Source organism: Salmo salar, chromosome ssa19 (assembly GCF_905237065.1).
Source record: "Salmo salar chromosome ssa19, Ssal_v3.1, whole genome shotgun sequence".
NCBI lineage: Eukaryota > Metazoa > Chordata > Actinopteri > Salmoniformes > Salmonidae > Salmo > Salmo salar.
In genome coordinates, this window is record NC_059460.1 from 39,596,186 (window position 1) to 39,622,795 (window position 26,610).

General features: G+C 42.4%; 1 non-coding gene across 1 annotated transcript; it reads right to left on the reverse strand.

The window, feature by feature from the left end:
* Window positions 1-12,361: 12,361 nt before the first annotated feature.
* On the reverse strand, window positions 12,362-12,431 carry trnaa-cgc (transfer RNA alanine (anticodon CGC)). Its single transcript has one exon. It is a non-coding gene; the product is annotated as a tRNA-Ala (tRNA).
* Between the last annotated feature and the right edge of the window lie 14,179 nt (window positions 12,432-26,610).

Below are 26,610 nucleotides of genomic sequence, written 5' to 3' on the forward strand. Positions count from 1 at the left end.
AAGTCAGAAATAGCGATAAAATAAATCACTTACCTTTGAAGATCTTAATCTGGTTGCAATCACAAGGGTCCCAGCTACATAACAAATTATCCTTTTGTTCGATAGTCCTTTATATCCCAAAAAAGTAAGTTTGAATGGCGCGCTTGACTCAGTAATCCACCGGTGTCCCTCGTTCAAAATGCATACAAAATGAATCCCGTAAGTTACCAATAAACTTCTTCTAACAAGTCAAACAACGTTCCTAATCAATCCTCAGGTACCCTATTATGTAAATAAACGCTACAATTTAAGACGGAGAATACAGGAGACCATTACCGGAGATAAATAACGAAGTACGCGCACTCACTGCAACGCGCTACAAACACTACAGCCAAAATGGGAGCCACTTAGAAAAACGACAAATTCTAGCTCATTTTTCAAAAAACAAGCCTTAAACTCTTTCTAAAGACTGTTGACATCTAGTGGAAGCCCTAGGAACTGCAATCTGGGAGGACTTCCTTTTATATTCCCATTCCCATCCATTGTAATCAGAGGTGAGCTGAAAGAAAAAAAAATCTGTATGGATTGTCCTCGGGTTTTTGCCTGCCATATCAGTTCTGCTACACTCACATACATTATTTTAACAGTTTTGGAAACTTTAGAGTGTTTTCTATCCAATACTACCAATTATATGCATATCCTAGCTTCTGGGCAGTTTACTTTGGACACCTCATTCATCCAAACTTCCAAATACTGCCCCCTAGCCCGAAGAAGTTTTAATGCACATGAAAGTTCACATGTTCCAGATCGCGTTTCTCCCAAAAAACGCATTTTGATAAAAAAAAATATATATGTTTACGTTCAAATGGCTCTCCTGTGAAGTAGTGACCTGCGACATAGCCTAGTTTCCTGAAACGAGTCACATGGTCTGGCCCCAGGACGCCTAAGGTGAACGAACCCCCTGAGCCTGTAGTTGTTATAATGCTACTTTACGTCTTAATAACCCTTTATTCAACAAATAAATTAATTATGAAAACCAGTAACTCTTCTACAGTATTTTGGTTCCACAGCTTCACAACTGATGGATTTTATAGATTTTTCATATAGCAATTATACTGCAGTACTGTAGCTTCTAACAATAACAACTATATTCTGTTCTTACCTTGCCCCAGAGTCTTCTAACGTCTAATACATCAATCAGCTCCTGATCTGACTTACCCAGCAAATCCCTCTTTCCTCATCTTTTATATTGGGTTTTATACACTTTTTTCCCAAGCCCATGCCTCTTTTGACTACAGCCACAACCTGGCGCTGTCGCCATATAAGATGAACCACCGCCCTCCGGCAGAGGAACATCTGCATGCAGTCTACCTTCACCCTCTGACAGAGGAACATCTGCATGCAGTCTACCTTCACCCTCTGACAGAGGAACATCTGCATGCAGTCTACCTTTACCCTCTGACAGAGGAACATCTGCATGCAGTCTACCTTCACCCTCTGACAGAGGAACATCTGTTTACAGTCTTCCTTCACCCTCTGACAGAGGAACATCTGCATGCAGTCCAACTTCACCCTCCGACAGAGGAACATCTGCATGCAGTCTACCTTCACCCTCCGACAGAGGAACATCTGCATAGTCTACCTTCACCCTCTGACAGAGGAACATCTGTTTACAGTCTACCTTCACCCTCCGACAGAGGAACATCTGCATAGACTACCTTCACCCTCTGACAGAGGAACATCTGTTTACAGTCTACTTTCACCCTCCGACAGAGGAACATCTGCATAGTCTACCTTCACCCTCCGACAGAGGAACATCTGCATACAGTCTACCTTCACCCTCCGACAGAGGAACATCTGCATAGTCTACCTTCACCCTCTGACAGAGGAACATCTGTTTACAGTCTACCTTCACCCTCCGACAGAGGAACATCTGCATAGTCTACCTTCTCCCTCTGACAGAGGAACATCTGTTTACAGTCTACCTTCACCCTTCGACAGAGGAACATCTGCATAGTCTACCTTCACCCTCCGACAGAGGAACATCTGCATACAGTCTACCTTCACCCTCCGACAGAGGAACATCTGCATACAGTCTACCTTCACCCTCCGACAGAGGAACATCTGCATACAGTCTACCTTCATCCTCCGACAGAGGAACACCTGCATAGTCTACCTTCACCCTCTGACAGAGGAACATCTGTTTACAGTCTACCTTCACCCTCCAGCAGAGGATCATCTGCATACAGTCTACCCACACCCGTCACTTCCTCTCTGCCTTTGACTGGGTTTTGCTGCTGTCTAGCTGCTTGTGGTTGAGGCCTCTTCCTGTCCTTCTTCCTCTTCTTCTTGATCTTTCTTGTTTCAGCATTACCAGAGTTCTGTCTGGGATCTGGAGGAGTAATCGGGTCATATTGACTAGGCTCATTCACGACACCCCCTTCCTTGACCTGTGGCTCGTTCACTCTCTTTAGACTTGCCCTCACACTGGACACACGTTTCCTCTTGGAGTTATCAATATATATCATTCTTCCTGTTCCATCATGTACTGTTCGTACTTTAACATGATAGGGTGTGCCCCAAGTAAATACACTCACAGGGTAAACATAGCCAAATTTATTGGAATCAGGACAGATTAGAATGAACACACCCCAAACCCTGAACACTAGGTTAACCTAACATGAAACCTTCCACCTGCATCCTGTTGTGAACCTCCCCTGTTGACAGGTCCCCGGGGGAGGGAGTTGTCAGCTCAATCACCCCCTCTATTGATGGCTCTCTGGGATTTTCATAGTTCTCTAGGCATCCGGTGAAATAGGCCTTGTCCTCTGTTAGCCATGTTGTCAGCCACTTCCATCTACCTGATACCACATTGGCCGCATTGTCCTTGCAAGAGTCCAGTACACATACATTATCATTTAATGACATTTTTCACCATTTTCTTTTCTTTATCATTCATTTATTTTTCCTTAAAATATAACAAATATAAAAAATCTAAACATACTATTTTTCCTGTCATTTTCAAAATTAATTTTATCCTGAAATGTTTTCTCCCTTTTACACATAAACATAAAATCAAAACATAGCCAGTTTAAGCAACTCAAAATCCAACAAAACAAAACACAACCTTATCCCGGGGAGACTGCTCAAAATGCCATCTTCACCTGGATCACACCTTGAGTGCCCTCCCCTGACTAGTCAATAAGACTCAGTATATCCAGTGACTCAACCTCAGTTTCTCCCTCCAACCGAGTCTCAGTGTCTAGCTCAGCAATCACCCCTATTTGCCTATAGGCCAGGAGTTCTGTTAAGATCTCCAACGCTTCTGCTGTTTTGACTGAAAGGTCCTCTAGCTCGCCAGCCTCTATCCTAGCCCTTCTATTCCCTTCCACCAACACTTCACTCATCTCCTGATAGATCCTCTTCAGCCTTTCCCTTAACTGATGCTCCCCAATGATAGTTCAGTTGAAGGCTCCAATAGCACCATCCTCAGTTACCTGAGGTTCCAAGCCATTCACCGGCGTTTCAGTCAGGACTGGGATCAGGGTCCCAGTAGCACCATCCCCAACCCCCCCGGTGGATCCAGGCCATCTAGCAGGGGTGTCTGTGACCTGTACATCCTCCCCACCAGGTTCATGCCCTAGGTTCAGAAACTTCCAGAAAATGCTCCCAGATCCCCACCCCAGATCTGACATGTTCCCATCTATCCATCTCCTCTAGGCAGACGTGGTGATATGGGGTCATCGTTTCCAGTTACTATATGTATGTACATTATCTGATTCACTGTGTTTGATTATTTAATTGCAACCATAACAGAGTTACATTAATCCCATCGTCATCACAGAGAGCTGTCTTTAGCCTAGTTCTTTCCCAAACTTTCGCTCTCTCATTTCACAACGCTTCCCTTTCCGACAAAAAGCCTGCTCTATTTCCGTGTAGGTCGGCACCGGGCTCGCCAATGGAGTGTATGTTGGGGAGGTGGCAGACAACTCACTTTGTGGTGGACTACTAAATCCCTCCCTCGGGTCCTCTGCACTCTCCATCTCCACCGGAACCTTCCATCCCTGGTATTTTCTGGTGATTATGTGTTTGCATCTCCTCTGCATAACTAGCCTCTACTAGTCTCTCCCTCTCCTCTGCATAACTAGCCTCTACTAGTCTCTCCCTCTCCTCTGCATAACTAGCCTCTACTAGGCTCTCCCTCTCCTCTGCATAACTAGCCTCTACTAGACTCTCCCTCTCCTCTGCATAACTAGCGTTGCTACTAGTCTCTCCCTTTATACTCACACAACTCTCTAGTTAACACATTCAAGTACTCAACCTCTTCCTGAGTGTGTGTCTTGGGTTTTCAAGCCTTGTGACTACACTTGGGGCAATTCTTCCTCCGGTATGGCCTTGTGGTCATCCCCCATTACCGCACATATCCCTACTGTCCATGTCACACCATCACTGTAAGCCTGAACTTGTCCAAACAGTACAAGCCCGGGGACACGTATGGTGATTGCATGGCCCCGGTATCGCCAATCTATGTGCTTAGCGACATGGTAACTCAGCTTCTTCCTGCTCCTACACATAATATGCTGTGTCTTTTCATAGCTGGTGAGAGAGGTTTCTGTTCCTGTGGCAAGGCTCTCCTCCTGATCTCTTTTCGCTCTGACTGACTCTACGGTGGAGCTTTCTCCTCTAGACCCACTATCGGGTACAGAAAACTTCTCCCATGTTATTTTAAACCACTCAGTGGGCCGTACTATACGGTATATGTTCTGTATTCTTCCCTGAAGGGATATTTTTGAGACCAGAGGAAAGAGTGCTTCCTACTGGCCCTCCAACACCACTTCCAGCAGCATCTGGTCTCCCATCCAGGGACTGACCAGGACCAATAATCGGTGCCTTTCACCAACTCTCCCACATATTTTCTGCATTGGCATTGGTTGGTTTTGTCTTTTCAGCAACCTGTGGCTTTTGTCCCCCTATGTGATTTTTAAATCCTCCCATCCAGTATTTGCCCTTAAACATTACCTACACGTTTACTCCTCTCATGGTCAATTTCGGGCCCTTTACCAAGCATCCTGGAGTACTTGCTCTGCCTAGTGCTCATCTTCCACATACAACACCCATTCTGCCAGTCAGATTCTGTTAAAGGTCCCCAAAGCACACACATCCCTGGGTCGCTCCTCTTTTCAGTTCACTGCAGCTAGCGACTGGAACGAGCTGCAAAAAACACTCAAGCTGGACAGTTTTATCTCAATCTCTTCATTCAAAGAATCAATCATGGACACTCTTACTGACAGTTGTGGCTGCTTTGCGTGATGTATTGTTGTCTCTACCTTCTTGCCCTTTGTGCTGTTGTGTGTGCCCAATAATGCTTGTACCATGTTTTGTGCTGCTACCAAGTTGTGCTGCAACCATGTTGTTGTCATGTGGTGTTGCTACCATGCTGTGTTGTCATGTGTTGCTGCCTTGCTATGTTGTTGTCTTAGGTCTCTCTTTATGTAGTGTTGTGTTGTCGTGATGTGTGTTTTGTCATATATATATATATATATATTTATTTTTATTTTTAATCCCAGCCCCGCATGAAGGCCTTTTGCCATCATTGTAAATAAGAATTTGTTCTTAACTGACGTGCCTAGTTAAATAAAGCTTAAATACATTTATTTTTACATTTTATAGTTATGTTTCCCTTCATAACATTGCCAGCACACAGGCACAATACCTAACCCATAGTACCCAATGCTCAACGCATAGTACCCAATGCTCAACCCATAGTACCCAATGCTCAACCCATAGTACCCAATACCCAACCCATAGTACCCAATACCCAACCCATAGTACCCAATACCCAACCCATAGTACCCAATACCCAACCCATAGTACCCAATGCTCAACCCATAGTACCCAATGCTCAACCCATAGTACCCAATACCCAACCCATAGTACCCAATACCCAACCCATAGTACACCAATACCTAACCCATAGTACCCAATACCCAACCCATAGTACCCAATACCCAACCCATAGTACCCAATGCTCAACCCATAGTACCCAATGCTCAACCCATAGTACCCAATACCCAACCCATAGTACCCAATACCCAACCCATAGTACCCAATACCCAACCCATAGTACCCAATACCCAACCCATAGTACCCAATACCCAACCCATAGTACCCAATACCCAACCTATAGTACCCAAACCATTGTTATGTCCAGCACATACAAGATCCATTCATTTAGTCAATAAAACTCAGACATTGCTCATCCTAATATTTAGATATTTCTTAATTCCATTCTTTTACTTTTAGATGTGTGTATTGTTGTGAATTGTTAGATATTACTGCACTGTTGGAGCTAGGAACACAAGCATGTCACTACACCCGCAAAAACATCTGCTAAATATGTGTTTGTGACCAATAAAATTTGATTGGATTTGAATTGCCTGCTCCTGTCCTAACATTCCAAATATAGGTGTCCTGACATTCCAAATGTAGGTGTCCTAACATTCCAAATGTAGGTGTCCTGACATCCCAAATGTCGGTGACCTGACATCCCAAATGTAGGTGTCCTAACATCCCAAATGTAGGTGTCCTAACATCCCAAATGTAGGTGTCCTGGCATTCCAAATGTAGGTGTCCTGGCATTCCAAATGTAGGTGTCCTGGCATTCCAAATGTAGGTGTCCTGGCATCCCAAATGTAGTTGTCCTGGCATCCCAAATGTAGGTGTCCTGACATCCCAAATGTAGGTGTCCTGACATCCCAAATGTAGGTGTCCTGACATTCCAAATGTCGGTGTCCTGACATTCCAAATGTCGGTGTCCTGACATCCCAAATGTCGGTGTCCTGACATCCCAAATGTAGGTGTCCTACCACGTAAGACATCCAAAAGGAGGACACATATCTAACCTCTCTTTGTGTATTCTAGAACTACCACACACCAGGGTTTATAGGACTGCCTCTTATTTGACTTTCGGAGCTTCTAAGCTGCTCCTTCTCTTGGGTTTTAAGGAGGCGCAGCCTCAAAACGCTGGATGCAGAGAACTCTACTTTTGCACCAGAACCATACAGAATGCTAAGTATCTGACATTTGTGCCTCTATAAGTTCCCTGTCAACCCTAATTCTATTTTTTCTAGCTATTCTTCACTGTCCCTTTTCTTTTCTTTTTATGTTGCCATTATTCCTCACCCATTCAAAACACCTCTCCGATATATGTTATTTTGTTTTCACACATGATCCTTTAACTCCTTTTAGAGGTTCCATTCTTTTACTTTTAGATGTGTGTATTGTTGTGAATTGTTAGATATTACTGCACTGTTGGAGCTAGGAACACAAGCATGTCACTACACCCGCAAAAACATCTGCTAAATATGTGTTTGTGACCAATAAAATTTGATTGGATTTGAATTGCCTGCTCCTGTCCTAACATTCCAAATATAGGTGTCCTGACATTCCAAATGTAGGTGTCCTAACATTGCAAATGTAGGTGTCCTGACATCCCAAATGTCGGTGACCTGACATCCCAAATGTAGGTGTCCTAACATCCCAAATGTAGGTGTCCTAACATCCCAAATGTAGGTGTCCTGGCATTCCAAATGTAGGTGTCCTGGCATTCCAAATGTAGGTGTCCTGGCATTCCAAATGTAGGTGTCCTGGCATCCCAAATGTAGGTGTCCTGGCATCCCAAATGTAGGTGTCCTGACATCCCAAATGTAGGTGTCCTGACATCCCAAATGTAGGTGTCCTGACATTCCAAATGTCGGTGTCCTGACATTCCAAATGTCGGTGTCCTGACATCCCAAATGTCGGTGTCCTGACATCCCAAATGTAGGTGTCCTACCACGTAAGACATCCAAAAGGAGGACACATATCTAACCTCTCTTTGTGTATTCTAGAACTACCACAGACCAGGGTTTATAGGACTGCCTCTTATTTGACTTTCGGAGCTTCTAAGCTGCTCCTTCTCTTGGGTTTTAAGGAGGCGCAGCCTCAGAACGCTGGATGCAGAGAACTCTACTTTTGCACCAGAACCATACAGAATGCTAAGTATCTGACATCTGTGCCTCTATAAGTTCCCTGTCAACCCTAATTCTATTTTTTCTAGCTATTCTTCACTGTCCCTTTTCTTTTCTTTTTATGTTGCCATTATTCCTCACCCATTCAAAACACCTCTCCGATATATGTTATTTTGTTTTCACACATGATCCTTTAACTCCTTTTAGAGGTTCCATTCTTTTACTTTTAGATGTGTGTATTGTTGTGAATTGTTAGATATTACTGCACTGTTGGAGCTAGGAACACAAGCATGTCACTACACCCGCAAAAACATCTGCTAAATATGTGTTTGTGACCAATAAAATTTGATTGGATTTGAATTGCCTGCTCCTGTCCTAACATTCCAAATATAGGTGTCCTGACATTCCAAATGTAGGTGTCCTAACATTGCAAATGTAGGTGTCCTGACATCCCAAATGTCGGTGACCTGACATCCCAAATGTAGGTGTCCTAACATCCCAAATGTAGGTGTCCTAACATCCCAAATGTAGGTGTCCTGGCATTCCAAATGTAGGTGTCCTGGCATTCCAAATGTAGGTGTCCTGGCATTCCAAATGTAGGTGTCCTGGCATCCCAAATGTAGGTGTCCTGGCATCCCAAATGTAGGTGTCCTGACATCCCAAATGTAGGTGTCCTGACATCCCAAATGTAGGTGTCCTGACATTCCAAATGTCGGTGTCCTGACATTCCAAATGTCGGTGTCCTGACATCCCAAATGTCGGTGTCCTGACATCCCAAATGTAGGTGTCCTACCACGTAAGACATCCAAAAGGAGGACACATATCTAACCTCTCTTTGTGTATTCTAGAACTACCACAGACCAGGGTTTATAGGACTGCCTCTTATTTGACTTTCGGAGCTTCTAATCTCCTCCTTCTCTTGGGTTTTAAGGAGGCGCAGCCTCAGAACGCTGGATGCAGAGAACTCTACTTTTGCACCAGAACCATACAGAATGCTAAGTATCTGACATCTGTGCCTCTATAAGTTCCCTGTCAACCCTAATTCTATTTTTTCTAGCTATTCTTCACTGTCCCTTTTCTTTTCTTTTTATGTTGCCATTATTCCTCACCCATTCAAAACACCTCTCCGATATATGTTATTTTGTTTTCACACATGATCCTTTAACTCCTTTTAGAGATGGTTGTTTTCAATGTAAGAGAATTGCATTCAATCAATCAAATATATTTATAAAGCCCATCTTACATCAGCAGATGTCACAAAGTGCTTTACAGAAACCCAGCCTAAAACCCCAAACAGCAAGCATTGCAGATGTAGAAGCACGCTAGGCTAGGAAAAACTCCCTAGAAAGGCCAAAACCCAGGAAGAAACCTAGAGAGGAACCAGGCTATGAGGGGTGGCCAGTCCTCTTCTGGCTGTGCCGGGTGGAGATTATAACAGAACATGGCCAAGATTGACCTCTCTAAGTTAATCAGTATACACATCTTAATTGTAACGGACGTCGTATAAAGGGGACCAAGGCACAGCGTGTTGAGTGCTCATCTTTACTTTTAATGAAAACACTTAAACAAAGCAAACAAAACGACAGCCAACAGTTCTGTCAGGTTATACTAACAAAACAGAAAACAACTACCCACGAAAACAAAGGGAAAAACAGGCTGCCTAAGTATGGCTTCCAATCAGAGACAACGATTGACAGCTGCCTCTGATTGGAAACCATACCCGGCCAAAACATAGAAAAACAAAACATAGAATGCCCATCCTGACCTAACTAAACAGAGAACACAGCTCTCCTAGGTCAGAGCGTGACATTCATCCTCATCTCCTACGATTCTTTTAACCTTTCTTAGCAATCTCTACTTCATCTTGTTTCTGGCCGCACATCCTGTTTATTGCTGCACTCACACAGCACTTTCCTAGCAGTAACCAATACTAACCTTCCAGCTAGAAATATTCTGGCCCATTCTCGCAGCATCTCCCTTAACCAGTCCCAACCGACTGTTACTTCTTCTACAACCTCCTCCTACAAACACCTCCTCCTACAATCACCTCCTCCTACAATCACCTCCTCCTCCTACAACCTCCTCCTCCTACAATCACCTCCTACAACCTCCTTCTACAACCTCCTTCTACAACCTCCTCCTACAACCTCCTACAATCACCTCCTTCTACAACCTCCTCCTACAACCTCCTCCTACAATCACCTCCTCATACAACCTCCTTCTACAACCTCCTTCCCTACAATCACCTCCTTCTACATTCTCAATCTTTTTAACCTTTTTCTTCATTACCTCTGTTGTTGGTAACCCCCACCAGACTTTACTCTTATCCATGGTAAACTTCTGTGTATAAGACCCTACAGCACTTTTAACATTGCTCGGTTGCTGAAGCCCAGTGCGTTTATAAAACCAGCGTCCTTTCTCCGTAGTTCCTGTTTGACATATAGGGCCTCTTGGACTTCCCCATGAATGACCTTTGAAAGGAATCAATGATGAATCCATGGTGAATCCATGGTGAAGTCCCTTCCCTCCAGAGCTTCTGCTATCATCAGGCCCTACACCCAAACAAGGGCACTGCGTTCATCCACCTCTGGCCTGCTGGCCCCCCTACCGCTGCGGAAGCACAGTTCCCGCTCAGCCCAGTCAAAACTGTTCGCTGCTCTGGCACCCCAATGGTGGAACAAGCTCCCTCACGATGCCAGGACAGCGGAGTCAATCACCACCTTCCGTAGACACCTGAAACCCCACCTATTTAAGGATTACCTGGGATAGGATATAGTAATCCTTCAAACCCCCCCCCCCAAAAAAAAAAAAAAAGATATAGATGTACTATTGTAAAGTGGTTGTTCCACTGGATATCATAAGGGCAATGCACCAATTTGTAAGTCGCTCTGGATAAGAGCGTCTGCTAAATGACGTAAATGTAAATGTAAATGTAGTCACACAGTTATCCATCTCTCTGAAATGTGTTCTGTTAACCCCTCTCCAAGTCCCCAGGACTAGGCTGGTGTTGTACCCACATTTGTTAACCCCGTCCAAGTCCCCAGGACTAGGCTGGCATTGAACCCACATGTGTTAACCCCCCTCCAAGTCCCCAGGACTAGGCTGGTGTTGTACACACATTTGTTAACCCCGTCCAAGTCCCCAGGACTAGGCTGGCGTTGTACCCACATTTGTTAACCCCGTCCAAGTCCCCAGGACTAGGCTGGCGTTGTACCCACATTTGTTAACCCCGTCCAAGTCCCCAGGACTAGACTGGCGTTGTACCCACATTTGTTAACCCCGTCCAAGTCCCCAGGACTAGGCTGGCGTTGTACCCACATGTCTCTTTCACTTTCCCCCATTCTTCTATGGGTGTGCTTGGATGGAGTAAATATAAAGTTACAGGTCTTTTCCACACCCAGGGTAGGTTTTTATTAAGCATACTATTTATCCCTACCCCCATTATACTGCGACAGCCTGGACAATTACTCCCACTCATAGAGTAACTGGTTACAGTAATTGGGGCCCAGCACCCTTCTGAGGGGCCATGGTGGTCTGTCCACCCGCAGCCCCTTACGCTTCGATCACACCGACAGCGTCATTTCATTTGGTACACCAGAATTACGTTAATTTCCAATTAAATGCTGCATTTGCGTTGCAGAGGCAGTTGCAGTGCATTCGGTGTGGTGCATACATTGGATTTATCGAACGTAAGCATCACATTGTCTGCGTAGACGGTTTGACAGAAATGTTAGCAGAAGGTGAATGTTGAACTTTTGTTGAACACATATCCAGATGATACTGCGTACTGTTTTGTGCCGCGACGCTGTCGGTGTGAATTGAAGCGTTGTCCATGTTCAATACTGCGTTAACACACTTCTCCTAAAATTCATACAGTATAAAGCTGCATCTACCTTAGTGATTTTCCTTGAAGAGGTTCACTCTGGGCCCCCTCTGCATTAACCAAGTTCTCTGTTCCGGGCATGTCAGATTTAAGTGACCCCAGAACAGACTCGACCGGAGTAGGTTAACCTAAGTGACCCCAGAACAGACTAGACCGGAGTAGGTTAACCTAAGTGACCCCAGAACAGACTAGACCGGGGTAGGTTAACCTAAGTGAACCCAGAACAGACTCAACCGGAGTAGGTTAACCTAAGTGACCCCAGAACAGACTCGACCGGGGAAGGTTAACCTTACACTCTTCCAGCCCTTGGTTTGTTGCTTCTACACACTCCTTTCCCCATAAATGTGTGCCCGGGTCCCCTTTAAAATACTGAAAAGGCCAATCTGAGTACAGCCTTGGATGTTTACATTTTAATCATTTAGCAGACGCTCTTATCCAGAGCGACTTACAGTAGTGAATGCATACATTTATCTCTTTTTTTTTCTCGTACTGGCCCCCCGTGGGAATCGAACCCACAACCCTGGCGTTGCGAACACCATGCTCTACCAACTGAGCCACACTCCTTCCTTTTAAATCCAATTCACTTGTATGACTATCTTCTAACTCGGTCCAGTGCACTGTGACCCTATAAGTACCTATGGTCCAGGTTTACGTCCAAAACTCAATAACCAACCTCATCATTCAAGTGACCATCAATCGCCCAATTTAGTAGTCTCTGTAAGAACCCAGCTTGCGATTCATTTATCTCTTCTCTCAAAAACGTTCCCCGTTTTCTGCCAACATTCCAGTGCCTAAATAGCAACCCCACCCGTCCTAGAGTTCATTCCCTGGCCCCATTCACATATCATCGCGAGGACATGGGTCTCAAACACTGGAATGTAGGCAGTCTTGTTTAATCTTTCTGTTGTCTTTAACCCCACTCTAACATGCGTTCATTCCCAGCCTGGCTCTCCAATCAAGCACAGAGACACCACCAGCAGTACTAGAAACAGCATACCCATGCTCCTCAGAGACCTCTCCTTCAGAAGTTGTTTCCCAGCTTCCCCCACATCCACTATTCTACTCCTCATCTGAGCAATAGCTTCTACTTCCTCATTACCCTGGCGGTACTCTCCTTCTTTCAGTGTGCTTTCTAGTGTATTATTTCAAGTTGCAAATCCATTAGCAACTCACTATCAGTTATTATGCTCACAGTTTTAATGTGCTTATCTTTAGTTTTTAATAAGCCTGCAAGTACTGCAGTTACTTCAGCGGTTTGAAGTTACCCACAACTGTTGGACCGTTTTCAGAGAAGCCGTACATGTCTAGTAAATGTTTTTCACTTGTCTCTTTTTTTTGGGAAACACTGTCTATAATATTTTCAGTTCTCTCAGCACATCAGACTGAAGCAAGGTTGTCATGGGTACCGCCTGTGGTTGCAGTAACCCGGCTTCCTGTAGCGATCTGTCAGAGCTCAGATCGAAACTGCCAGCACTCCCGGTCGAGCAAGCACTGGGGGCTCTGTTTCTGTTTAACATCTCAGAGCTATATTCCCTCTGAGTCTTCTAACTGTCCTTTTCTTTTTTAGTTTCTGTAACATGGCATCATGTGCCCCTTCCATTAGAGATGTTTTAAGTGGGAGATTGAGGCCTTGAGCTGTCTTCAAATGCTATGAGGAAGAGTGGGGGGGTTGTCAAAATTCACATAATCTCCATCATTCTCAGGATCTTCATTATTTGTGTAATATGCCACACTAGTGGTGGTGGGAGCCTGGAAGTGTCCTGGAGCATACCCTTGAACTTGCCCTCTGCCCTGACCGTCAGTCTAGGGGCTCCCACTCCCCACCCATGTGGTAATTAAATGTTCTATGTACAGTGCATTAGGGAAAAAAAGTATTCAGACCCCTTGACTTTTCCACATTATGTTACGTTACAGCCTTATTCTAAAATGGATTAACGTTTCTTTTTTCATTCATCAATCAACAAACAATACCCAATAATGACAAAGCAAAAATAGGTTTTTACAATTTTTTACAAATGTATAAAAACATAAATACATAAATATTAAATTGACATAAGAATTCAGACGCTTTACTCGCTTGAAGCACCTTTGGAAGCAATTACAGCCTCGAGTCTTTTTGGGTATGATGCTACAAGCTTCACACACCTGTATTTTGGGGAGTTTCTCCCATTCTTCTCTGCAGATCCTCTCAAGCTCTGGGGAGCATTTCTGCGTAGCTATTTTCAGCTCTCTCCAGAGATGTTCGATCGGGTTCAAGTCCGGGCTCTGGCTGGGCCACTCAAGGACATTCAAAGACTTGGCCAGAAGCCACTCCTGCGTTGTCTTGGCTGTGTGCTTAGGGTCGTTGTCCTGTTGGAGGGTGAACCTCCGCCCCAGTCTGAGGTACTAAGCGCTCTGGAGCATTCATCAAGGATCTCTCTGTACTTTGCTCCGTTCATCTTTGCCTCGATCCTGACTACATTTACATTTACGTAGTCTAGTCTCCCAGTCTCCCAGTCCCTGCCGCTGAAAAAAATGATGCTGCCACCACCATGCTTCACCGTAGGGAGGGTGCCAGATTTCTTCCAGATGTGACAGTTGGCATTCAGGCCAAAGAGTTCAATCTTGGTTTCATCAGACCAGAGAATCTTATTTATCATGGTCTGAGAGTATTTAGGTGCCTTTTGGCAAACTCCAAGCGGGCCGTCATGTGCCTTTTACTGATGAGTGGCTTCAGTCTGGCCCCTCTACCATAAAGGCCTGATTGGTGGAGTGCTGCATAGATGGTTGTCCTTCTGGAAGTTTCTCCCATTTCCACAGTGTCAGAGTGACCATCAGGTTCTTGTTCACCTCCCTGACCAAGGCCCTTCTCCCCCATTGCTCAGTTTGGACGGGCGGCCAGCTCTAGGAAAAGTCTTGGTGGTTCCAAACTTCTTCCAAACTTCTTCCAAACTTCTTCTATTTAAGAATGATGGCCACTGTATTCTTGGGGACCTTCAATGCTGCAGACAGTTTTTGGTACCCTTCCTCAGATCTGTGCTCGACATAATCCTGTCTTAGAGCTCTACGGATAATTCCTTCCACCTCATGGCCTATATAGACAGGTGTGTGCTTTTCCAAATCATGTCCAATCAATTGAATTTACCACAGCTTGACTCCAATCAAGTTGTTGAAACATGTCAAGGATAATCAATGGAAACAGGATGCATCTGAGCTCAATTTTGAGTCTCATAGCAAAGGGTCTGAATACTTATGTAAATAAGGTTATTGTTTATTTTTAATACATTTGCAAATATGTCTAAAAAACTGTTTTCGCTTTGTCATAATGGGGTATTGTGTGTAGATTCCTGAGAATTGTATTTTATGTAATCCATTTTAGAATAAGGCTGTAATGTAACAAAATTTAGAAAAAGTCAAACAGTCTGAATACTTTCCGAAGATACTGTACACACATACTGTACATACATACATACATATACAGTGTACATATAGTTTGTATAAGCTGGAAGTAAAATGTATTTTCCATTGTTATTTGGAGTAAACTAATGAACAACAACACTTAGGCTTCTACTTCCAGCTTATACAAACTATATACATTTTACGGGCACAGTATATTTTTACAATAGTTAAATTTTGTTTGTTTTTAGTCCTGTCCTTCTTCTACCCTCAACCTCTCCCATCTATTTCTGATGTCCATCCAGTTTAATTTCTATTTGCCATATATTTTTAACTGTGCTGTTTCACAAAAGTTCTCAACTTTTATAGACATTTTATTTTACATTTGTTATATTGTTATTAGTCCAACACTTTTTTTTGCTAAAAGTATTATATTATTAATCGATTGACTATGACTTTTCAAATCACCCAGTAGTGGTATCTGCAGAGTTAGCTCCAGGTAAATGTTGCAATTCTTCAGCCATTCCTGGACCTGTGACCAAAAACAAGCTACATATGGACAGTACCAAAACAAATGATCTAATGATTCTGCTTCCTCACAGCAAATTCTGCAGAGCTGGGAAGATTGTATCTCCCATATATATAACATTCTATTGGTTGCAAGAATTTTGTATAATAAGTTCAATTGAAGAATTCTAAGTTTTGAATCCGGCGTCGTTTTGCGTATCAATTCATAAACCATATGCAATGGAATCGGTACATCGAAAATCTCTTCCCAACTATTTTGCAATCTATCAATTTTGGTCTTTAATGCAGGGCCGACAGACAAGTTCCTTACTTTTTCTCCCTTCCACTTGCTCTTAAATCTTTTGCGGTAATGCTGCAATTAGTTGGTTGTAATTTTGGGAAGAGCACACATTTCCATATATTGTTGTTAACTGCATGATCCCTAGTGGTCTTAATATTGACTTTGATCTCAGGCCCTTCTATTGACCAATTATATTTTCTGTGACCAGATCTTCTAAATTAATGTATTCTTTCTGCAGTTTATCAGCGTACACAATATGTTCAATATGTTCCCCCTGTTGATATGTTCCCCCTGTTCCCCCACAATATGTTCCCCCTGTTCCCCCACAATATGTTCCCCCTGTTGATATGTTCCCCCTGTTCCCCCACAATATGTTCCCCCTGTTGATATGTTCCCCTGTTCCCCCACAATATGTTCCCCCTGTTGATATGTCCCCCCTGTTCCCCCACAATATGTTCCCCCTGTTCCCCCACAATATGTTCCCCCTGTTGATATGTTCCCCCTGTTCCCCCACAATATGTTCCCCCTTGTTGATATGTTCCCCCTGTTCCCCCGCAATATGTTCCCCCCTGTTGATATGTTCCCCCTGTTCCCCCACAATATGTTCCCCTGTTCCCCCACAATATGTTCCCCCCTGTTGATATGTTCCCCTGTTCCCCCACAATATGTTCCCCCTGTTGATATGTTCCCCCCTGTTCCCCCACAATATGTTCCCCCTGTTCCCCCACAATATGTTCCCCCTGTTGATATGTTCCACTTGTTCCCCCACAATATGTTCCCCCTGTTGATATGTTCCCACTGTTCCCCCACAATATGTTCCCCCTGTTGATATGTTCCCCCACAATATGTCCCCCCTGTTGATATGTTCCCCCTGTTCCGCCACAATATGTCCCCCCTGTTGATGATGCTTATTATGCATTATGGTTAAACCAAAAGATTACATGTAACAATATTTTTGACTGAAATTGGAAATATTTAAATATTTAGGTGAAATTAAATGAAACAATGTATGTTGATGCTAATGTTGTGTTAATGCTAATGATAACAATGGCTATATATATATTATATATTATATATTATTACTATATTCTATATGCTGTGGGCTATTGTCTTTAACAGTTTCGCTCAATTCATTCTTATCAACCTAGAAAATACGACACACCCTTCGCTATTGTAATTGGTTGCACTAATTGCACTGTTTGTCTACATAACTAGCTGAAGCATGCATAACATTACCCTGAAGAAGGCGCAGTGATGACAAAACATTGGTGTTTATTTACCCAATAAATCACTGGGAGATTATACATATGGAGTGTGCGACTCTCTTTGTTTTTATAGTTAGCTGCATGTGTGACATAACTCCACCAGTCCTATTTATGATATAATTTACAAAGATTATACCGTTTTTTATCAATTAGTATATTTGAATTTAACCACAATATTTGTTGTATTATTTGTTCTGTCTTTACTGGTGGAATAAACTGAAATTACAACCAACTTTAGACGGCTTTAAAAAAACATTGTACCTTTATTTAACTAGGCAAGTCAAAATAACGATATTTTGGAGAAGATTTTGTTTTCAAAAAAGCCAAAAGTGAGAGGTTGTAATCTGAATAAAGGAAAAAGGCCATTCTTGAACATGGGGTGAGACATTCTTACTAATTTGCTAGAGAACCAGTTTGGATTCAAGTATAACTTTTGTATGACTGACAGCTTTAGTGAGGGTATAATGCTTTAATATTTAATCATTTCTGCCCTCTAAATTCATATTGATTATATAAATAGGCCTTTTTAATTTTGTCTGGCTTGCTATACCAAATAAAATGGAATATTTTTTGCTCATATAATTAAAAAAACAGGTCGTAAGGTGTAGGCAAATCCATAAACAAATAGGTGAACTGGGATATGACTGAAGAGTTAATCAGACTGGGATATGGCTGAAGAGTTAATCAGAGTGATTTTTCCACAAATAGACAGGTATTTTCCTTTCCATGGTAGCAAGATCTTATCTATTTTTGCTAACTTTCTATTAAAATGTATTGTAGTGAGATCATTTATTTAATTCAGGATATGTATACTAAGTATGTCCACTTCACCGTCAGACCATTTTATTGGTAAACTACACGGTAATGTAAAAGTTGTATTTTTTTGTGATCAAATACGTAATATAGTACACAGATCATAATTTGGTTGTAAGAGAGGTTAGAACAATTATCTAGATTCTCTATGAGGGTTTGGAGGGATTCAAACTGTGGATTTAAAAGAAAAGATGAATCAGTGTACAACGACACATTCGTTTATAAACCCTGGATTTCTAGCTCCTTGATATTATTGTTGGATCTGATTTTAACAGCAAACATTTCAATGGCCCTAATAAATACATATGCCGATAGTGGACAACCTTGTTTTATTCCTCTTGACAGTTTAACACTTTCTGAGAAGTAGCCATTATTTACTATTTTACATCTAGGGTTACTATACATAACTTTAACCCATTTTATAAGAGATTCTCCAAAATTGAAATATTACAGGCATTTATATATAAACAGTCATACTTTATCAAAGGCCTTTTCAAAGTCAGTTATGAATACCAGGCCTGGTTTCCCATATTTTTCATAGTGTTCAATTGTTTCCGGTACTTGTCTTATATTATCTCTATTGTATTGTCCATGTAAACAAAAAAACTCTCTGATTAAGATTATTAATATCCGATAATACTGGTAATGAAACAGGCAGGGAGCAGGCCTCGAACCCTCGACCTTCTAGCCCGAAGTCCAGCGCGCTATCGACTGTGCCCCAAAAGCATGCTCAAGCGGCAGTCGATATCCTCGCTTATAAACCCGGGGTCGTTACAATACCTTCGCTAAGCATTTTGCTAGAATTTTTGCATCACAACACTGAAGTGTAAGAGTCCTCATGTGTTTTTTCTGTAAGGGTCTGTGTCACGGAGGCATGTCCATGACTTGTAGACAATGACACTGAACCAAATTATTTTTGGGAGAAAGACTCTGCATTGTATCTCTTCAAGGTATAGCCAAGAATCCTAAAACAAAAGAGAATGTTGGATTGAGTAGCGCATTCCATTTGCCAACAATACTTTGACACAAAGCGCCAAAATCGAGTGTTTGTTGTCCAAGCCAGTTACTCAAACAATGTAACCATGTTTCCACCGTGTATAACGCTGCCAATTTAAACGTACATGCTCTAGCAATGTGAAATATATTATTAGAATAATGACCGAGGTGTTGGTAGAGTATAATCATATAGTTTAACCAACCTCATGTGTTTGTCTGAAGCTTCGGTGTACATTACGCATTACGTAAATTAGTCTGCGAGTCACCAAGGTACATTTATTGGTTGACGGGAATAACCAAAGTGACGAATTATCCCGGGTGTGAATTACTTCATTAATTTGTATTGTGTGATTTAAAGAAGAAGTTATGGCACACGTTATTGAAGTGTGTGTGTTTTTATGTAAAACTGTTGTTTATGATGTTATATGTCCATGGGAAATTACGGTAGAAATGTGTTTTGGGGCTATCATGATGGAACATTCCGAGCTGAAGGGATTTCCTGGAAAGAGTACTTAGGTGCTCAGTTGGCATTTGCCTGAGGGAGAGCAGGCTGGGTAACAGGTTGGATAGAGTAGAGGTATACCTGGGTGGTGTTATGGGTAAATAGTATATACTGAGAATATCTTTGAGTTATTCAAGTCGTTGTCGACGTCCTGCTTGTTATTTTCTGTAGTTTATTGGCCTATTAGTCATGCACCTGTTAATATTAGTAAATGAAAGCCTCTAAGAGAGGTGAGCACCAGAACATCAAATTTGATTTGTCATATGCGCCAAATACAACAGTGAAATGCTTACTTACAAGCCCTTAACCAACATTGCAGTTTTAAGAAAAATAACATTTAAGAAAAATATTTATGAAATTATCTAAAGTAAAAAATAAAAGAGCAACAATAAAATAACAATATTGAGGCAATATACAGGGTGTTAGAGTACAGAGTCAATGTGGAGCCTATATACAGGTGGTACCGGTACAGAGTCAATGTGGAGGTTATATACAGGGTGTTACGGTACAGAGTCTGGTCAAATAAACAGCTTTGTTTGGATCTGGTAAAATAAACTGGTAAAATAAACAGCTCAGTTTGGATCTGGTAAAATAAACTGGTAAAATAAACAGCTCAGTTTGGATCTGGTAAAATAAACTGTTCAGTTTGGATCTGGTAAAAGTGACAGTAGAAATGGAAACATGATTTTAGAGAAACAAAGTAACAATAGCCTCTATGATTAAATGGATGGGAGTCCGTCTGTTACTGGACTCTCACCAGTATCTGTCACGTCCTGACCAGCAGAGGGAGTAATTGTATTAGTTTTGGTCAGGGCGTGGCAGAGGTTTTTGTGTTTTGGTATGTGTGTCTACGTTCTGTCTAGCTTTGGTTTTCTATGTGTAGTTAATTGGGGTGGGACTCCCAATTGAAGGCAGGTGTGTTGAGTTGCCTTTGATTGGGAGTCCTATATTAGTAGGGTGTGTTTGTCTGTGTGTTTGTGGGTAATTGTTTGTGAGCACTGCGTTTGTTAGCCTGCTACACTGTTGCCGTCGTGAGTAATGTTTATTGTTTTTTCCCCTGTGGATGCTTTTCTCGTGTTTGATTAAAAAGATGAGTATCCACATTCCCGCTGCGTATTGGTCCTCCCTTCAACACAACGACGATACTTGTGACAGTATCATTATTTACATCATTCAAATTCACCAAATTAATTGGTTTAGAAGCCCACTAGGCTACTAGTTTGTTGTCATTAAATGTCCTGATAATAGAAAGGTAAATACCATTTGGTGTAAGCACAAAAGCCTTGGGCTATCCTACACAATTGGGCACAGTAGCCTACTGTACCTCGGTGTTCAATCCGACGCACAGAAACATTAACTCATTATCTAGATGCTTTCCATGAAGACACTTGCCAGCTGGTCTACGGATGCTCTGAGAATGTGCCCTGGTATTTCGTCTGGCCCAGCGGTCTTGTGAGTGTTAACCTGTTTAACACAGAGCGCAAGATCATACAGTCATCCGGGAAAAACAACAGTGGCTTTCATGCAGGACTCTGTGTTGTTTTCCTCGAAGTGGCGGACCCGGTGTAGTAGGATTCCACCTTCCTCCTACAGTATATTGTCCTTTTGCATGTTTGATGTCTCGTCGGAGATCGTAGAAAGTTTTTCTTGTATCTCCGTGTCCCATTCCTTGTAAGCGGTAGCTCCAGCCTTTAGCTCAGCACGGATAACACCTGTAATCCATTTTTTTTTGGGGGGGTGGGGGGGGTTTGGATACCTTAGTATAGTCACTGTGGGGAACGATATTGTGTATGTACTTATTGATGAAGCATGTGACTGTTGTGGTATACTCCTCAATGCTATCGGATGAATCCCGGAACATATTCCAGTCCATACTAGAAAAACAGTCTTGTAGCCTCCCGTCTGCATCGTCAGACCACTTCTGTACTACGCGTGACTGGTACTTCACAAGCCAGCCAGTTGAGAGACAACAACAGCTAGGACTACAACTCACTATTCTTTACATCACATATTCTTTGGCTCACACGCAATAACTGATGCAGTGGAATGCATGAGATACCAACACTAAAACTGACACCAGTGCTCCTTATCAAGAGGCCATACGTAGCTCTGAGCACAGTTCATTCCAACGCGTCATACAGTATGATTGCTAAGGAAAGCATTGTTGGGGAACTAGTTGTATTTTATGTATCACGTTAATACCATTCTTTCAATATGGTTTCTTTATAAATTCGGTCATTGATGGTGAAAATAGTGAACCAAATTGACAAATTAGGAGATCTAGTACAGATTTCTGAGGAATAACCTGCATTTTGAAACGGTTTAACATAATGGTCAACAGATAAGATTGTAGCAGGTTCTGCGTGTATTTACCATATTATGAGGAATTGTAGACTGTCATGGGAGTGTGTGATTTCTGGCAGACAGGTACTATTATTAGGTACTATTATTATCAGTCTCCTCTACAGCAAATAGAAATACTTCTCCACAGCAAGTAGGCTACTCAGAATAAGGTAGGCTACTCAGAACAAGGTAGGCTACTCAGAACAAGGTAAGCTACTCAGAACAAGCTAGACTACGCATAACAAGGTAGGCTACTCAGAAGAAGGTAGGCTGCGCAGAACAGGGTAGAAACACAGAACAAGGTAGGCTCCTCAGAACACAAGGTAGGCTACTCAGAACAAGCTAGGCTACTCAGAACAAGCTAGGCTACTCATAACAAGGTAGGCTGCTCAGAACAGGGTAGGAAACTCAGAACAAGGTAGGCAGCTCAGAACAAGGTAGGCCACTCAGAACAAGCTAGGCTACTCAGAACAAGCTAGGCTACTCAGAACAAGGTAGTCTTCTCAGAACAAGGTAGGCTCCTCAGAGGACCTGACTGCCCTCCATCAGCACAAAAACATCCTGTGGTGGACTGCACTAGCATCGAATAGTCCCTGCGATACGCAACTTTTCAGGGAAGTCAGGAACCAATACACACAGTCAGTCAGGAAAGCAAAGGTTAGCTTATTCAAACAGAAATTTGCATCCTGTAGCTCTAACTCTAACTAAAATTATCCACTGCCATTGATGCAACCCCTATCACCAGTCTGTTCAACCTCTCTTTTGTATCGTCGAAGATCCCTGAAGATTGGAAAGCTGCCGCGGTCATACCCCTCTTCAAAGAGGGTGACACTCTAGACCCAAACTGTTATAGACCTATATCCATCCTGCCCTGCCTTTCTAAAGTCTTCGAAAGCCAAGTTAATTAACAAACCTCCAAACAAGCTTCAATGCCATACAACACTCCTTCCGTGGCCTCCAACTGCTCTTAAACGCTAGTAAAACCAAATGCATGCTTTTCAACCATTCGCTGCTCGCACCCGCCCGCCTGACTAGCATCACTACTCTGGACGGTTCTGACTTAGAATATGTGGACAACTACAAATACCTGGTGTCTGGCTAGACTGTCAACTCCCCTTTCAGACTCATATTAAACATCTCCAATCCAAAATCAAATCTGGAATTGGCTCCCTATTTCGCAACAAAGACTCCACTCACGCCGCCAAACATACCCTTGTAAAACTGACTATCCTACCGATCCTCGACTTCGGCGATGTCATTTACAAAATAGCTTCCAATACTCTACTCAGCAATCTGGATGTAGTCTATCACAGTGCCATCCGTTTTGTCACCAAAGCCCCTTATACCACCCACCACTGTGACCTGTATGCTATAGCCGCCTGGCCCTCGCTACATATTCGTCACCAGACCCACTGGTTCCAGGTCATCTTTAAGTCTATGCTAGGTAAAGCTCCGCCTTATCTCAGCTCATTGATCACAATAACAACACCCACCCGTAGCACGCACTCCAGCAGGTATATCTCACTGGTCATCCCCAAAGCCAACACCTCCTTTGGCCACCTTTCCTTCCAGTTCTCTGCTGCCAATGACTGGAACGAATTGTAAAAATAGCTGAAGCTGGAGACTTATATTTCCCTCACTAACTTTAAACATCAGCTATCTGAGCAACTAACCGATCGCTGCTGCTGTACATAGCCCATCTGTAAATAGCCCATCCAATCTACCTTCCTCATCCCCATATTGTTTTTATTTCCTTTCTTCTCTTTTGCACACCAGTATTTCTACTTGCACATCACCATCTGCTCATCTATCACTCCAGTGTTAATTTGCTAAATTGTAATTACTTCGCTACTATGGCCTATTTATTGCCTTACCTCCTCACGCCATTTGCACACGCTCTATATAGACTTTCTTTTGTTCTACTGTATTATTGACTGTATGTTTGTTTATTCCATGTGTAACTCTGTGTTCTTGTTTGTGTCGCACTGCTTTGCTTTATCTTAAGTTAGACACTCTGGTGTCCCTTGCCCATTTCAAAAATGTTATGGAGGATCAGTATGATGTTGTCTGTGATTGTTTCTGTTGAATTGTGTCTTTGTTTTGTATGTTTGAAATGTTCTTGTCTGTATGCCTAAAACTGTACATGTCAACATGTTTACACAGGGCACAGCCGTAAAAGAGATCCAGGTCTCAGTCTGTTTTCCCTGTTAAAATAAAGATTAAAAAAAATAAAAAATCTTGGCCAGGTCGCAGTTGTAAATGATAACTTGTTTTCAACTAGATTACCTGGTTAAATAAAGGTGATATAACATTCAAAAAAGAACAAGATAGGCTACTCAGAACAAGCTAGGCTACTCAGAACAAGCTAAGCAACTCAGAACAAGCTAGGCTGCTCTCCTGACTGTGTCCTGAGCCTCTGGAGTTAAGTTTCTCAATACATATTCATATTATATATTCATTTGCTTTCAATATGTTAGGATTCTGGCATTAGATTTATTTTCTTGTCAGATTTGATAAGGTTTCTAAAATGTAAATGTATGTTGCTACTTTTTTTCTGGCAATTAATTGTAAATGCTGTGGTGCTTTGATACAATACTAGGATGAGATGAATCTAAACAAGCACTCTTTTAAGCCCTGCTCTGCATTGTATTCTTGAGCTATTAAAGAACATGCTGTGCTACACCTAAAGAATCATGTTTGCTTTATAAATATTACTTTATGTTCTGAATCTAGAAAATCATGCCAAAATGCTAATGAAATTAGCCCTGGAACACACATACATATATATATATGGTTTTATATATATATATATTGTTTTCTTAATATTTTTTTTCTTTATCATTTTTTATTTTATTCGTATTTTTTAATTAGGTTTTTCCTTTACATCGTGTCGTGTGATAACTGATACTTTGGTCAATAAAAATATCCCTCCCCTTTGTTTTTACACTGCTGCTACTCGCTCTTTATTATCTATGCATAGTCACTTTATCCCTACCTACATAATACCTCAATTACCTGGACTAACCTGTACCCCAGCACATTTACTCGGTACCTCCATAACAACACCCAGGTATACCTCTACACTAGCCAACCTGTTACCTGCCCAGCCTGCTCTCCCTCAGGCAAATGCCAACTGAGCACCTAAGTACTCTTTCCAGGAAATCCCTTCAGCTAGGAATGTTCCATCATGATAGCCCCAAAACACATTTCTACCGTAATTTCCCATGGGCATATAACATCATAAACAACAGTTTTACATAAAAACACACACACTTCAATAACGTGTGCCATAACACACACACATAAACACACCCACACACACACACACACACACACACACACACACACACACACACACACACACACACCTTCAATAACGTGTGCGATAACTTCTTTAAATCACAAAATACAAATTAACGAAGTAATTCACACCCGGGATAATTCGTCACTTTGGTTATTCCCGTCAACCAATAAATGTACCTTGATGACTCGCAGACTAATTTACGTAATGCGTAATGTACACCGAAGCTTCAGACAAACACATGAGGTTGGTTAAACTATATGATTATACTGTACCAACACCTCGGTCATTATTCTAATAATATATTTCACATTGCTAGAGCATGTACGTTTAAATTGGCAGCGTTATACACGGTGGAAACATGGTTACATTGTTTGAGTAACTGGCTTGGACAACAAACACTCGATTTTGGCGCTTTGTGTCAAAGTATTGTTGGCAAATGGAATGCGCTACTCAATCCAACATTCTCTTTTGTTTTAGGATTCTTGGCTATACCTTGAAGAGATACAATGCAGAGTCTTTCTCCCAAAAATAATTTGGTTCAGTGTCATTGTCTACAAGTCATGGACATGCCTCCGTGACACAGACCCTTACAGAAAAAACACATGAGGACTCTTATGGGGCCACAGTGTCTCCTGACCCCTCCTGTCTCAGCCTCCAGTATTTATGCTGCAGTACTTTATGTGTCGGGGGGCTAGGGTCAGTCTGTCACATCTGGAGTATTTCTCTTGTCTTTTCCAGTGTCCTGTGTGAATTTAAATATGCTCTCTCTAATTCTCTCTTTCTCTCTTTCTGTCTCTCTCTCGGAGGACCTGAGCCCTAGGACCATGCCTCAGGACTACTTGGCTTGATGACTCCTTGCTGTTCCCAGTTCACCTGGCCGTGCTGCTGCTCCAGTTCCAACTCTTCTGTCTGCAGCTATGGAACCCTGACCTGTTCACCGGACGTGCTACCTGTACCAGACCTGCTGTCCCAGACCTGCTGGAACCCTGACCTGTTCACCGGACGTGCTACCTGTCCCAGACCTGCTGTTTTCAACTCTCTAGAGACAGCAGGAGCGGTAGAGATACTCTCAAAGATCGGCTATGAAAAAGCCAACTGACACTTACTCTTGTGTTACTGACGTGTTGCACCCTCGACAACTACTATGATTATTATTATTTGACCATGCTGGTCATTTATGAACATTTGAACATCTTGGCCATGTGCTGTTATAATCTCCACCCGGCACAGCCAGAAGAGGACTGGCCACCCCTCATAGCCTGGTTCCTCTCTAGGTTTCTTCCTAGGTTTTGGCCTTTCTAGGGAGTTTTTCCTAGCCACCGTGCTTCTACAC